Source organism: Lithobates pipiens, unplaced genomic scaffold, assembly GCF_037356315.1.
Source record: "Lithobates pipiens isolate NorthernLeopardFrog02 unplaced genomic scaffold, aLitPip1_a1.2 Scaffold_16, whole genome shotgun sequence".
NCBI classification, from domain to species: Eukaryota; Metazoa; Chordata; class Amphibia; order Anura; family Ranidae; genus Lithobates; species Lithobates pipiens.
The window spans coordinates 647243950-647259363 of NW_027507748.1; positions in this window are offsets into that span (position 1 = coordinate 647243950).

Here is a 15414-nt window from a genome sequence, read left to right on the forward strand (position 1 = left end):
CACAGTATTACATAAAATAAAATAAAAATATCATAAACAAAAGTCCAATCATGGAAAGTTCATAAGTGAGTCCGGATAAACGTTTGTGACACCACAGTGATTCAACACAATCCAAAAAGCGCATAAAGTGCCCGTCACCGTATATTCAATGCGCTTACCAGAAAATAAACAAATTAGGGCGTTTGTATATATTCGATGGGTCCCATCAAAAGATATCCTCCTTTTTAGTAGGTCAGCTCTCCATCTCCTAATAGTGCCTTCTAGATACCAATCTATTTCGTGGTCCCAATAAGGAGCTCTTTTTTTTTTTATAAGTGATCACATTCCCTCTGTTCTCAGCTGCATAAGAGTTGGGGGGTGGAGAAGCAGAAACAAAAAATCAAGGATCCCTCTAGGTACTTCCCCCTTCTTTTTTTCCTGTACCTGAATCACGGAATCAGTTCCGTGATTCAGGTACAGGAAAAAAAGAAGGGGGAAGTACCTAGAGGGATCCTTGATTTTTTGTTTCTGCTTCTCCACCCCCCAACTCTTATGCAGCTGAGAACAGAGGGAATGTGATCACTTATAAAAAAAAAAAAGAGCTCCTTATTGGGACCACGAAATAGATTGGTATCTAGAAGGCACTATTAGGAGATGGAGAGCTGACCTACTAAAAAGGAGGATATCTTTTGATGGGACCCATCGAATATATACAAACGCCCTAATTTGTTTATTTTCTGGTAAGCGCATTGAATATACGGTGACGGGCACTTTATGCGCTTTTTGGATTGTGTTGAATCACTGTGGTGTCACAAACGTTTATCCGGACTCACTTATGAACTTTCCATGATTGGACTTTTGTTTATGATATTTTTATTTTATTTTATGTAATACTGTGTTTTTTGCACTTAAGGTGTATTTTTGTCGTTATAATTATTTAATGATAACTACTTATATTTTGTCACTATTTTTTGTTATTTATTTTAGTATAGGGTTGGCGCAGTTTTCCATTTTTGCATATCTGTTTTGGTGTTATATCACATCTATTACTGCTGCCTGTTTCACATATAGTTTATTTGTTTTCATGTTTTTTCCTAGCGCGGCATAATTTTTTCCATATATATATATATATATATATATATATGTAAATTCCAGTTAAAAGTAGTAAAAATGGTGAATCATCAAGGGGGAACTCTGGCAACGTGGGGGGGGGGTGGGACTCTGTTGACCAGAGACCACCTTCTCCGCAGAAAAAATACACTAAGGTAAGGGGGGGGTTACTGATATACAGTTGTGCTCATAAGTTTAAGTTGAGATTCTTACCCCATGGCCCCTTTGTGTGATGAACGCGGTTTCTACAAACTTCCAGGATGATTTTTGTTGTTGAGGGAATATTTTTTCCATATCAATTTATTTGACATGTAAGTTTATTGATTGAATTCAGTATATGTCAAAGTTAATTTTGTATTTAATGGTTCAATGTAATTTTGTACCTAATGTATACTGCATTTTACAATTTCAGAGGTGGTAACAATCCCTGATGAAGATTATAAGTTATGCACTTTTTGAAATGTGTTGGACTTTTCCACTACCTACCATCTTTGGCTATCTGCATGGATGGTTGCAATCAATGTAGTAGGATTTTACCACTTCTGTCAACTACTGTGTAATATTTACAATGCATGTATATGTGTTTTTCTTGTGGTTTCTTAATTTATATTTTTTATATATGTAATTTTTCATATGTAATTGCCTTTAAAATCCCATGTTGAGGTTTTTTATTTTCAAGTTTACATATCCTTGCAGAATTTAGGATTTCTTGGCCATTTTTCAGAGAATATGAATAACACAAAAAACTTGTGGTTAATGTTTAGCTGAAGCCCTTTATTATCAATCAACTGTGTTTACTCTTTTTAAATCATAACGACAACAGAAACTACCCAAATGACCCTGATCAAAAGTTTACATACCCCAGTTCTTAATACCGTGTATTGCCCCCTTTAACATCAATGACAGCTTGAAGTCTTTTGTGATATTTATGGATGATAATCTTTAACTTCTCAGATGGTAAAGCTGCCCATTCCTCTTGGCAAAAAGCCTCCAGTTCCTGTAAATTCTTAGGCTGTCTTGCATGAATTGCATGTTTGAGCTCTCCCCAGAGTGGCTCAATGATATTGAGGTCAGGAGACTGATATGGCCACTCCAGAACCTTCACTTTATTCTGCTGTAGCCAATGACAGGTCGACTTGGCCTTGTGTTTTAGATCATTGTCATGTTGGAATGTCCAAGTACGTCCCGTGCGCAGCTTCCTGGCTGATTAATGCAAATGTTCATTTAGTATTTTTTGATAACATACATTCATCTTACCAACAATTTTGACCAAATTTCCTGTGCCTTTGTAACTCACACATCCCCAAAACATCAACAATCCACCTCTGTGTTTCACAGTAAGAATAGTGTACCTTTCATCATAGGCCGTGTTGACTCCTCTCCAAATGTAGTGTTTGTGGCCAAAAAGCTCAATTTTGGTATCATCACTCCAAATGACTTTGTGCCAGAAGGTTTGAGCTTTGTCTCTGTGCTGTTTGGCGTATTGTAAGTGGGATACTTTATGGCATTTGCTTAGTAATGGCCTTCTGACGACTCAACCAAGCAGCCCATCTTTCTTCAAGTACCTTCTTAATGTGCATCTTGAAACAGCCACACCACATGTCTTCAGAGAGTCCTATATTTCACCTGAAGTTATTTGTGGGTTTTTATTTGCATTCCAAACAATTTTCCTGGCAGTTGTGGCTGAAACTTTAGTTGGTCTACCTGACTGTGATTTGGTTTCAACAGAACCCCTCATTTTCTACTTCTTAATTAGAGTTTGAACACTGCTGATTGTCATTCTCCATACCTTGGATATCTTTTTATATCCCTTTCCTGTTTTATATAGTTCAACCACCTTTTCCTGCAGATCCTTTGACAATTCTTTTGGTTTCCCCATGACTCAGAATCCAGAAACATCAGTGCAGCACTGGATGAAAGATGCAAGGGTCTGTCAGAAGTCCAAAAACGCATTGAACTTTTATACACACACACTAATTATTTACAAGCAAACATATCACAGGTGAGGATGGTTACCTTTAATAGCCATTCAAACCGTTTTGTGTCAACGTGTGTGCATATTATCAGCCCAAAACCGCTAGGGTATGTAAACTTTTGATCAGGGTCACTTGGGTAGTTTCTATTGCCATTATGATTTAAACATAGTAACCACAATTGATTGAAAATAAATGGCTTCAGCCAAACACTAACCAAGAGTGAAAGAAATTTTTTTGTGTTATCATTCATATTCTCTGAAAAATGGCCAAGGGGGCAGTACTACATTTGGGGGCTCATATCCGGGATACCCTTCATGGGAATCCCAAGCAAGTCCTGTGACCAAACCAGAGATTAGGGGAAATTGGACTCAGTCTCTGTCACCAGTCAGGCATGGGAGCAGGGAAGTCAATTGGAACTGGCCGCTGTGGTGAAGGTGCCCGGAATTGGATGGTCTGAAAGAGAGGTAAGGCAGCTGATAAGAAGGGCTGTTCCAGAACAAGGATCCTATGTTGTGGATTTGAAACCTAAATTTGAGGAATATTACACCTATGCCCTGAGAGGGTGGAGGGAGAGTGTTCTGGCTGGATTCCGGAAAGAGACTTTGAGTTTATCTGATGGGTTAGAGGCTCAAGTGATACCCTTGCTGACAGTAGGAAATCCAGAGTAAGAGTATTCCAGACATGGTTTAGTGAGTCCTGAAACAGAGGAAGAAGTATATGCTTCTGGGATGGGGGAATGCCTGCTTCCTTTTATATGGATGAGCCGGCTGGTTGAGAGTCTGATAAAAAGCACAAATATTTTGGTAATATAGCTACAGTTCTTTTCGGGTTGTACACCAATCCTAGAAGATGAAGAGGAGTTTGAAATTTGGATGGATCAAGCCATTCAAACAGTGGAAGAATGGAGTGTACCTGAGGAAATGAAAAGCCTTTAGAAGTCCTGTGGCAGATGTCATTCGGTGCTTGAAGAGGGGAAAGCCCCACTGTATAGCCATGGACTATTTTGAAGCTTTATGTCCATTTTATGGAAGGGTAGAAAATATCCCTGACTTGATGTACATGTTTGAGCACCCTCATCAGTATAGAGGGGAGAAATAATGCTAATTGTTGTTAGAGTGGACCGAATACTGCATCAGATCATTTTGAAGAAAGGGATTGGCCCCGAAAGAAGCCCGATAAAGTTAGGCTGGAAAGAATTCTCCAAGGGGCTTGACGCAACCACCCAATTATGCTTCATCTGCTGTTAAAGGGAATGCAAATGGCCCCAACATACCCAGAGTTAATGAAGTTGGTCAAGGAGGAAGAAGCCTTGTTGGATGAAAAAAAAATCAAGGATCGCAAGAAAGGACAAAAGTCAAAGACAGGAAATGTGTCAGCCCAGCCTGTGCAGATAGAAAAGGGGTTCAAGAAGTGGACAGTGATGAAGAATCAGACTGGGGGGAGTGCCTTGAGACCCCTCTAGTACCACTTGTTCCTGGGAACACTCCAGTTAAATTGCTCACACAAGTCACTCAAGATCAGATGCAACAGACATTGCTGTGGGTGATGGAAGCTCAAGCTACAGCTCAGCTGGACAAGACTGTTTCCAGGAAGTGTTTTAAGTGTGGGGAGCCTGGGCATTTTCAGAGGCAGTGCCCCCAAAAACAGGGAGAGTCAACCTTACTTGTGGAACTGTTGAGAGCATCACAGCAGCTACTAACAATTCAGAAGGTAGGAAACTTCAGGGGTCTCAGTGAAGGAGCCAACTGAGGGCCCTAAGAAGGAACCAAGCTCCAAGTGTCAAAGTGAAGAAAACAGAATGAGAAGAACGGTTGGAAGAAGGTTATAACGTCTGCCAAATCAAATAGCTCATCACTGGGGTCTGGGACTAGGCCACAGAGAGTCCATGTCCTATCACCACCCAGTTAGGTCTTCTCAAAGTGGAAGTAGAAATAACCTTAGGAAAGCCAATGAGGGGAGAATGCCAGAAAAGTTAGTGGGGCCATCCCCAATTGTGTCCGTACAGGTAGGTGTTTATACGAAGGCACTGTTAGATACAGGGTCAATTTATTTTTCCGGGACTTATATGATAAATATTTGAAGCACATTGTCTTAAGCAACTTTGAAGAGCTGGAAAGCTGGGGAATTGAGACTGACAAGTTTCCGTATGATGGATATATTCCCACAAAAATCTCTTTTGGGCCAGCAGCCACTGGAAAGATGGAGATGTTCGACACACTGGCTGTGGTGTGTCCCAGGCCTCCTGGAGCCGAACAAAACTCTCTGTTGATCAGGACTAACACGTATCTAGTGAGAAGGCTGTTGACAACTGTGGTTGAAGAAGATCTGTGCCCAATGGGATCCAATGGGATCCACCCACTACTATACCAGGCATGTCAATGAGTGATTAAGAAGAAAAATGCCCCTGTCAAGGGAATGGGGCGTTTTTGGAAGTTGGACAGAAGTGAGAAAGTGCTACAGCCTCCAGAAATTGCTTGCCGGAAGGCCACTGTCAAACTTACTTGGGAGCATCCAGGACCCTTTGTTGTGAAAGCTCCTGGTAGAGCAATGGTTCCTGAGTTGGTTTCTACCAAGGCCCTGTTGCAAAGTGGAAAGAAGGTGTCCATTAGTCTCCTGAATGTCACCAATTATCCTGTGGTATTAGGGCTCAAATGCTGGTGATGCAAGTGAGTGCAGTCACCCCAGTACCTCCAGCAGAAATTGTGAGAGGATGAAAGTACCAGGGTGCTTTAGAAGGAAATGGAGGGGTGTGCTGAAGCGTTGCTTCCTGCATGGTGAAAAAATGATGTAGTTACAGTTGACCAGTTGGGAGAAGATTTTCTCTGACAATGATTTTGATGTAGGTTGTGCTAAACGTGCCCAACATCGAATTGGGCTACAAGAAGACAAACCCTTTTGGGAGCGAGATCAGAGGATACCCCTCAGTGACTGGGAAGATCTAAGGCAGCAATTGGCTTGGAGTTGAAAAAATTGGGAGTAATTTTAGAATCTAGAAGTCCTTACGCTTCACCCATTGTGGTGGTACAAAAGAAGAATGGAACACTGCGCATGTGCAGAGACTACCGAACACTGAATCGGCAGACTACACCAGATCAATATACAACTTCTCATATTGAAGATGCTCCCAGTACCTTGTAGGGGCCAAGTGGTTAAGTGTGCTGGATTTTAAAAGTGGGTATTACCAAATACCAATGCACGCTAAAGATAAAGGGAAGACTTTTGGGGGGCACCAACAATATTTCAACAATTGATGGAAAAACCTGTGGGAGATATGAATTTGATTGAAGTCCTGGTATATCTGGATGACATTGTAGTGTTTGGAAAGACATTAGAATAACATGAGGCATGATTGGAGAAAGTCTTTGAAAGGTTACACGAGGAAGGACTTAAACTATCTCTGAAAATGTGTCAGTTTTACAGAACTTCAGTAACCTATTTGGGCCAGAGACGGTAATGGAATTAAGGTCTTTCCTGGGGTTCTGCTCCTACTACTGAAGGATTGTAGCTAACTTTGCAAAGATTGCCAGATACCTTAATAAGTTGTTACAAGTGGTTTTGGGTGAGGAAGAAGGCAAGATGAAGGTGAAGAAGCCTGGGGGAAGAGGAAAAAAAGGATCCATTAGAGAACAATGGACTCATCCAAGAACAATGGACTCATGTGAGGAGGCCTATCAGCGTTTGAAAAGGAGTCTTACAGAAGCCCCGATCTTGGCCTATGCTGACCCATCTAAGCCCTATGAGCTCCATATGGACGCTAGTCAAGATGGGCTGGAGGGAGTCCTTTACCAACAACAAGATGGGGGACTCAGGCCTGTGGCATATGTGAGCAGAAGCCTTATCCCCTCTGAGAAGAACAACCCCGTTCACAAATTGGAGTTCTTGGCCTTGAAATGGGTGGGAGTTGACAAGCTGAAGGATTATTTATGTGGGGTCAAGTTTGTAGTGAAGACAGACAATAACCCTCTGACCCACTTTTTGACTTATGCTAAGCTGGATACCACTGGACATTGATGGTTAGCTGCATTGGACATATTACAGTTTAGTTTGAAGTATCAGCCTGAAACTAGCAACAGAGATGCAGATGCACTGTCCTATAGGCCTCATCCGCCAGTAGAAGAACTCAGAGAATGAACGTTTATACCTACAGAAGGAGTGCAAGCTTTATGCAGAGGCCTGGTCCAACAACTAAAAGGAGCTGTAGGAGCTGAGTCTATAGGAGTTCCTCCATCTGGATTGCCTCAGTGTTACTGTGGATTGACGCAAGTGCAAGGTGAGAGTCTTCCTTGACTATCAAAAAAAGATATAAAAACTGATCAAGAGCAAGATCCCCAATACCAATTAGTTCTTGAAGCTCTAGCTAAACAAGATCCAGAGTGGCTGTTGAAGAGTCCTGTAATCATTGCTAAGATATTACACAGAGAGTGGAATTGGCTGCAGCTGAGAGGTGGTCTGCTGTACAGGAGGGGCCCTGCTGAAGAGTCAGAGGAAACATGGCAACTTTTCTTTCCGGAAAGCATCGCACATCAGTGTTGGTAGCTCTGCCTGATGAGCATGGACATCTGGGCATAAAAAATACTTTTTTCATTTAGTCAGAGATAGGTTCTATTGGCCTGACATGAGAAGGGAGATAGAGAGTTACTGGCATTCCTGTGTACCCTGCATTCAGAGGAAAACTCTCCAAGTGCAGGACGCTTCCATGTGACATTTGCAGAGTCGGGGGCCCATGGAGTTGGTGTGTTTTTTACTTCCTGTGCCTGGAACGATATACAGGTGAAAGTAGTAACATTCTTTTGGTGACTGATCATTTCACTAGGCATGCCCAGGCTTACCCCCACCTAAGATCTACCCTGTTTCCCCTAAAATAAGACCTAGTGTGATTGTCGGTGATAGCTGCAATAAAAGCCCTACCCCCCAAATAAGCCCTAGCTAAAGTCATTGTAGGTCTTCTTTCCAGGGTAGGGCTTATTTTTGAGGAAACAGAGTAGGGCTTATTTGGGTGGTAGGGCTTATATTGCAGCCAACACCGACAATCACGCTAGGTCTTATTTTAGGGGAAACAGGGTACATGCTATCACTGTGGCAAAGGTTCTTGTCGAAAATTTCTTCATTCATTACAGGCTACCTGTCAGGGTTCATTCTGATCAAGGAAGAGACTTTGAAAGCCAACTCATGAATCCGTTGTGCAAGCTGCTTGGTATCAAAAAGTCCCAAACTATACCGTACCATTCTCAGGGAGGCCCACAACCTGAAAGGTTCAATCGGACTTTACTGAACATGCTGAGAACTTTATCCACTGAAAAGAAACAACATTGGGGAAATTATATTGCTACAGTTGTACATGCATACAACAGTACAGTGAGTGATGCCAACGGATATTCGCCATACAGACTTATGTTTGGAAGAGAAGCCTGACTGCTGATTGATTTCGTTTTTGGAACATTCTCAGATGATACTTCCTTAACTTCCCATAGGGGGTATGTAGAATGTTTACTGAAAATTTTAAAGCAAGCTTATGATAGAGCTATGGAACATGCTGCCATCTGAGAATCGAGAAATAAGAAGAATTGTATCTCAAGATGAAAGTGCAAGATTTACAGCCAGGGGATCGAGTCCTGGTAAAGAACCTGGGTGTGCCAGGAAAACATTAATTGGCTGACCGCTGCAGGCCCCAACCATATGTCATCTGTAAGCAGCTTCCAACGTTATCGGTTTACCAAATCAAACCTGAAGGAAAACTGGGGCTTCTCAAAATGTGGCATTGTATTCGCCTGCTGCCTTTATCAGATGCTGTTTGGGTACCCCCTGTATCTCCTCCACCTTCATTGGAACTGAGTCCACCTAGGACTCATTCTCATCTAAGAGTTCCCATTCACCCAGTGGTGCCTTTACAAGAGGAAAGTGAGGATGAGACGATACTGCCTTGCTGATTGTGGTCATCAGTTGATTGGGCTAGAGAAAAAAGACCAAGAAAAGAGGTGGAAAATTCACCTAATCAGGGAGTGAATACTTCATCGCTACCTAGCAGAATAGATGCTTGGGAAAATGTAAGTGCTAGACAAATTCTGAATTCCGCCGGAGGAGATCTGATTAGCTTCACTGATGGAGATTTACCTGTGATGGAGTCAGGAAGTCACATGGAGAAGGAAACGTCATTGCTAGAGGAAGAAGAGGGTGAAAGCAATGTATTAAACTTCAATACTATTGATGAGGCTGGTCTTACCATTCTTAAATCAGGTCCCTCTACTCCCTGCCCTCCCCTGGTGATGCATGACCTTACTTCTGTCCTGAAAAGGACTGGGCAACCAAGAGGCCAAAGTGTCAGAACCCAAAAATAAGACTAGGAGAAGATGACAGTGCCTGTAACCAGAAGGAGCACTAACTGCGTAGTCCTAGAGGATATTACTTGTCAGGTAAGTCTGCATACCAGTACATTATGGCTCCTGGGGCCCAATGAAAAAATGGTGGAGGTTTAATTTCACTTTAAAGCTTGCAGTGCAGGGAGGCCTCACTGCAAGGTCATAGTGTGCCTAATTCCTTGAGTTGGGCCTTAATGCATTCCAAATAAAACTTAAATAAGAAAACAATCTACATTTTGAGTTTAGGTCTGCTTTAAAAGAAAAGTGTCATGAGATATAGGAGAGGTGCCAGTGAGACTTGTTTTTGAATGTGTAGACTTTGGGGTTGTCCTGTTTACCCTTCCTCTACTATGCTAACCTGAAACAATTATGTGCACCTTAGGTATCCTCACACTTCAATGGTCACATGCTTTTTTCTGGTTAGTAGCTCAGCAATTAGTAAAGCCAGGACATGGATGATACCTGTGTAGCACCCTCTTATGTAGATAGCTATAGTTGAGGAAAACTTAGTTTTAAGATCCCCTGTAACAGAGGAGCAGCAAATAATTGCCTTTGGCTGTTTTATGTTCTGCTGGTGCAGGCTCAACTACTCTCCCCGTATTCCAGTGAGTTCTGGAATATAGTGGGTGGGAGAGGCAGATCCTCACCTGCATATTAATGCAACCTCAGACAATCCCTGGCAGGAAGAGTGGCCAGGGGGAAGAGTAGGCCACTTGCAGTTTCAAACAAGTAGGTAATGACAGAGCCCAAAATTCTGATCTGACAGGTTCCCTTTAAATACCCTTACCATCTGAACACTGGCATTGTCAGTATTATTTTCCAGAAGTTTGTTCACCTGAAGTGACTTTTTACTTAGTCAAACTCTCCAGTTTAACTAATACTTATTGTGATTAAAATTCTGTTGTGTGTCATCATGATTGTAGCACCCATGGCATTATATTACATAGGGATGGTTATAATGGAATTTCTTCAATACAAAGGTCTCTTTAAATTGAACTTAAAATTAATATGACATACTGTAGAACTATATAAATTAAAATGATTTCAATTAAAACTGATGTTGGAAGTGTAATGAGTTTATGAACTTTGCAGAGTCATTAGATGCAGAGGGAGTTTTAATTAATCTGCCGGTTTGCAACCAACTCACCAGCTCAGATCTGAGACAGGCAGTACTGATCATCTTCTGGGTATAGGGGCAGGAATTATAATTGCAATGACACATAGCTCATAGTGATCTCAACCAATTTTATCTTCATCAAAGTCCACCTACACCTGCCGATAGACATCAGAGAACAGCTGGAGATGCAGGCCCTATCTGGTCATCTTAGATGTCCTTCGGATAGATAATAATAATATAATATAGATATCATTATTCTATGTTATAAGTGCAATTATTATCATAATTATGTAACTATATATATATATATATATATATTCCACTGCACACATATCAGAGATAAAAAAATGGGCCTGTATGCGCAGCAAAAGAGAGAGCAGCACTCTTGGGTCTTGAGAGGTGAACATAAAGTGAAGATTTTATTTAGACGTTTAAACAAAGCACAAGCTTGTCCTGAGGAAAACGAGCTTGTGCCTTGTCGAAACGTAAAAAAAAAAAAATTTCACTGTGCGTTCAAAACCCAAGACTTGTGAGTCTCTCTCTCTCTCTCTGGGTATGTGTTTTGCTATATGTTGAGGTATTGCATGGTGTATTGCACGTTTAACTCCAGTTTACTGCACCAATAAGTGTTAATGAGCCCTACATGTATGCCTATGTACCTACACATCTACTTATATATCTAAAGACATCATTTATTTTTTGCCCTAATTATAAGTTGTAGCTAGTACTATTGCTAGCCCAGGAAGGTACAAATGTATGTTAGGTTCAAGAAGTAATATGGATGCCAAGGATAGAAGTAGTTGCTTTAAGAGGTTTTAGGTATGTAAACATTAATAAAGTCATTGTAGGTGATGTATGTACAGGGGACAATAAAATTCATGACACCTTTACTTTGATGAAGAACCTCTGTGATAAATGGCTGTGTATGGGAATATGACCTTTAAAGGGAATGTTTACTTAACAGATATAGCACAGGAAAGGGGGAATTTTCATCCTTAGATGATGTACTTGAATATAAAAACTATCATTAATCATATTTGTATCATGATGAAACATATCATACATGATTGCAATTGCAGTTAAGTGGAGCACCAATGAAATACATTATAACCTAAGCCTACATCCCAGCTCCTGACAAATCTATTTTTCTACTTCTAGAGTGGGAAAGGGTTAGAATGAGAGTCCTTAAACATTTTAAACAAAGGGCCAGTTCGCTGTACAACACATGGTTTGGGGGCTGGACTGTGGTTAAAAAATGCCCCTGCCTCAGTGGAAGTAATAAATGCCCTGACATCAGTGGTCAGGGGAATAAATCATGCCCTGGTATCAGTGGTCATTAGGAGTACAAAATTCTCCTGCATCAGTAAAAGTAAAATATGCCCCCTGTGTGGAAGTAATAAATGCTGATCGTCGCCATAAAACATGTTGTGGAACACTTGCTTTATCGTTTTTCCTTCACCATACACTTTGACCACCTCTGTTGGATGGACTTGATAACATTATCTCTTTTTAATTGACATTTGGACTTTGGTGAAGTATAATCATATTGACTTATTTCATGGCATATCCTGCATAGTATTATTGATAAACTTCAAGTTCGAGTGGCCCGTTCACTGAACCGCCAATTTTATGGGAGAGCTAGATTAGGCAGGCAGGTTAGTTAGTGGCAATGTATTTGCAATTATATATATATATATATATATATATATATATATATATATATATATATATATTAGGGGTGCAATGGATCGTCACCGATCCGTGATCCGAACGGGTCAACCCGCTCAGATCAGCACATGCCGCGATCCAAGGAGCGCTCCGCGGTCTCGACCTTAGGAAAGGCCGCGGCTTCGACCTAGCTCCGAAGCGGCGGCCATCTTTCTACACCCAGGCTGTTTACACTGATCGCTCCGACGGAGCAATCCCTTGTAAACAAACCGGCGTCATGTCATGACGCCGGTTCCTCTCTCCCCTCTCTGTACTAATCTGTACAGTGGAGGGGAGAGATCCTGAGATGGAAGCAGCCATCCCTCCATACCCTGCCAATACCCTGCAGTACCCAGCAATACTCTAGCCAATACTCTGCAGTACCCCAATACTCTAGCCAATACTCTGCAGTACCCCAATTCTCTGGCCGTACTCTGCAGTACCCCAATACTCCAGCAATACTCTGCAGTACCCCAATACTCTGCAATACCCCAATACTCTTCCAATACTCTGCAATACCCCAATACTCTTCCAATACGCTAGCAATACCCCAATACTCTAGAAATACTCTGCAATACCCCAATATTCTAGCAATACCCCAATACTCTAGAAATACCCCAATACTCTAGCAATACTCTGCAATACCCCAATACTCTAGCAATAGTCTGCAATACCCCAATACTCTAGCAATACTCTGCAATACCCTGCCAATATTCTGCGATACCCAGCCATCCGTGAGTTTTTTGATCCGTTGCACCCCTAATATATATATATATACACACACAGTAGTCAGACTAGTGTGTATATATATATATATATATATATATATATATATATATATATATATATATACAGTGCCTTGCGAAAGTATTCGTCCCCCTTGAACTTTTCAACCGTTTGCCACATTTCAGGCTTCAAACATAAAGATATAAAATTTTTATTTTTTGTGAAGAATCACCAACAAGTGGGACACAATTGTGAAGTGGAACGAAATCTATTGGATTTTTGAAACTTTTTTAACTAATAAAAAAATGAAAAGTGGGGCGTGCAAAATTATTCGGCCCCCTTGCGTTAATACTTTGTAGAGCCACCTTTTGCTGCGATTACAGCTGCAAGTCTATGTATTTGCAATTATATATATATATATATATATATATATATATATATATATATATATATTAGGGGTGCAATGGATCGTCACCGATCCGTGATCCGAACGGGTCAACCCGCTCAGATCAGCACATGCCGCGATCCAAGGAGCGCTCCGCGGTCTCGACCTTAGGAAAGGCCGCGGCTTCGACCTAGCTCCGAAGCGGCGGCCATCTTTCTACACCCAGGCTGTTTACACTGATCGCTCCGATGGAGCAATCCCTTGTAAACAAACCGGCGTCATGTCATGACGCCGGTTCCTCTCTCCCCTCTCTGTACTAATCTGTACAGTGGAGGGGAGAGATCCTGAGATGGAAGCAGCCATCCCTCCATACCCTGCCAATACCCTGCAGTACCCAGCAATACTCTAGCCAATACTCTGCAGTACCCCAATACTCTAGCCAATACTCTGCAGTACCCCAATTCTCTGGCCGTACTCTGCAGTACCCCAATACTCCAGCAATACTCTGCAGTACCCCAATACTCTGCAATACCCCAATACTCTTCCAATACTCTGCAATACCCCAATACTCTTCCAATACGCTAGCAATACCCCAATACTCTAGAAATACTCTGCAATACCCCAATATTCTAGCAATACCCCAATACTCTAGAAATACCCCAATACTCTAGCAATACTCTGCAATACCCCAATACTCTAGCAATAGTCTGCAATACCCCAATACTCTAGCAATACTCTGCAATACCCTGCCAATATTCTGCGATACCCAGCCATCCGTGAGTTTTTTGATCCGTTGCACCCCTAATATATATATATATACACACACAGTAGTCAGACTAGTGTGTATATATATATATATATATATATATATATATATATATATAGTGCCTTGCGAAAGTATTCGTCCCCCTTGAACTTTTCAACCGTTTGCCACATTTCAGGCTTCAAACATAAAGATATAAAATTTTTATTTTTTGTGAAGAATCACCAACAAGTGGGACACAATTGTGAAGTGGAACGAAATCTATTGGATTTTTGAAACTTTTTTAACTAATAAAAAAATGAAAAGTGGGGCGTGCAAAATTATTCGGCCCCCTTGCGTTAATACTTTGTAGAGCCACCTTTTGCTGCGATTACAGCTGCAAGTCGCTTGGGGTATGTCTCTATCAGTTTTGCACATCGAGAGACTGAAATTCTTGCCCATTCTTCCTTGTAAAACAGCTCGAACTCAGTGAGGTTGGATGGAGAGCGTTTGTGAACAGCAATTTTCAGCTCTTTCCACAGATTCTTGATTGGATTCAGGTCTGGACTTTGACTTGGCCATTCTAACACCTGGACAATACACAACAAAATGATCCAACACTCAATGGGTTAATGGAGAGAACAGTCAAACAAATGGCAGCAGAACGTGAATATAAACAGTTTAAGTTCAAGTTAAGTCCACCAGATCCCCCCTAGACATCAGAGCATATTTTGACAACAGGATAGGCATTTTCCAGTGTAAAAAGAGGATGCCTGACCTGTCAATTCATCACTCATGGCAGTAATAGAATTACCACCAACAAAGGTAAATGTTTCTTAATTAAACACTTTGTCATATGTGTCTTACGGTGTCCCTGCAGCCTTGTGTACGTTGGTCGTACCATACGTGCTCTACAAGCAAGAATTGGTGATCACAGCAGGTTCATCAAGAAAGGATGCAATGAACTTAGCGTTCCACGACATTTTCATTGCATGCATAACAATGACATCAAATGCTTGGAAGTTTTTTCATAGAGACCATCCCCAAAGGGACCTTGACTGCAAATGAAAGATTTTCCCTATCATGTAAAATGGAAGTTTTTTGGATTTATATGTTAGATTCTTCCCTCCCCCACCCCAAAGGGTTAAACGAGGAATTAGAAACATGCAGTTTTGTCTAGTTCCTTTTTTAAGCGTGCCCCCCCCCTTTATTCATCCCCCGCTTTCCCCTTTCTCCCTCCCCTTAATAACCTCCATGCCCCCCCCACCCTTTCTTTTCCCTCCAACACCTTTCTCCCCCCCTTCTCTTCCTACCAC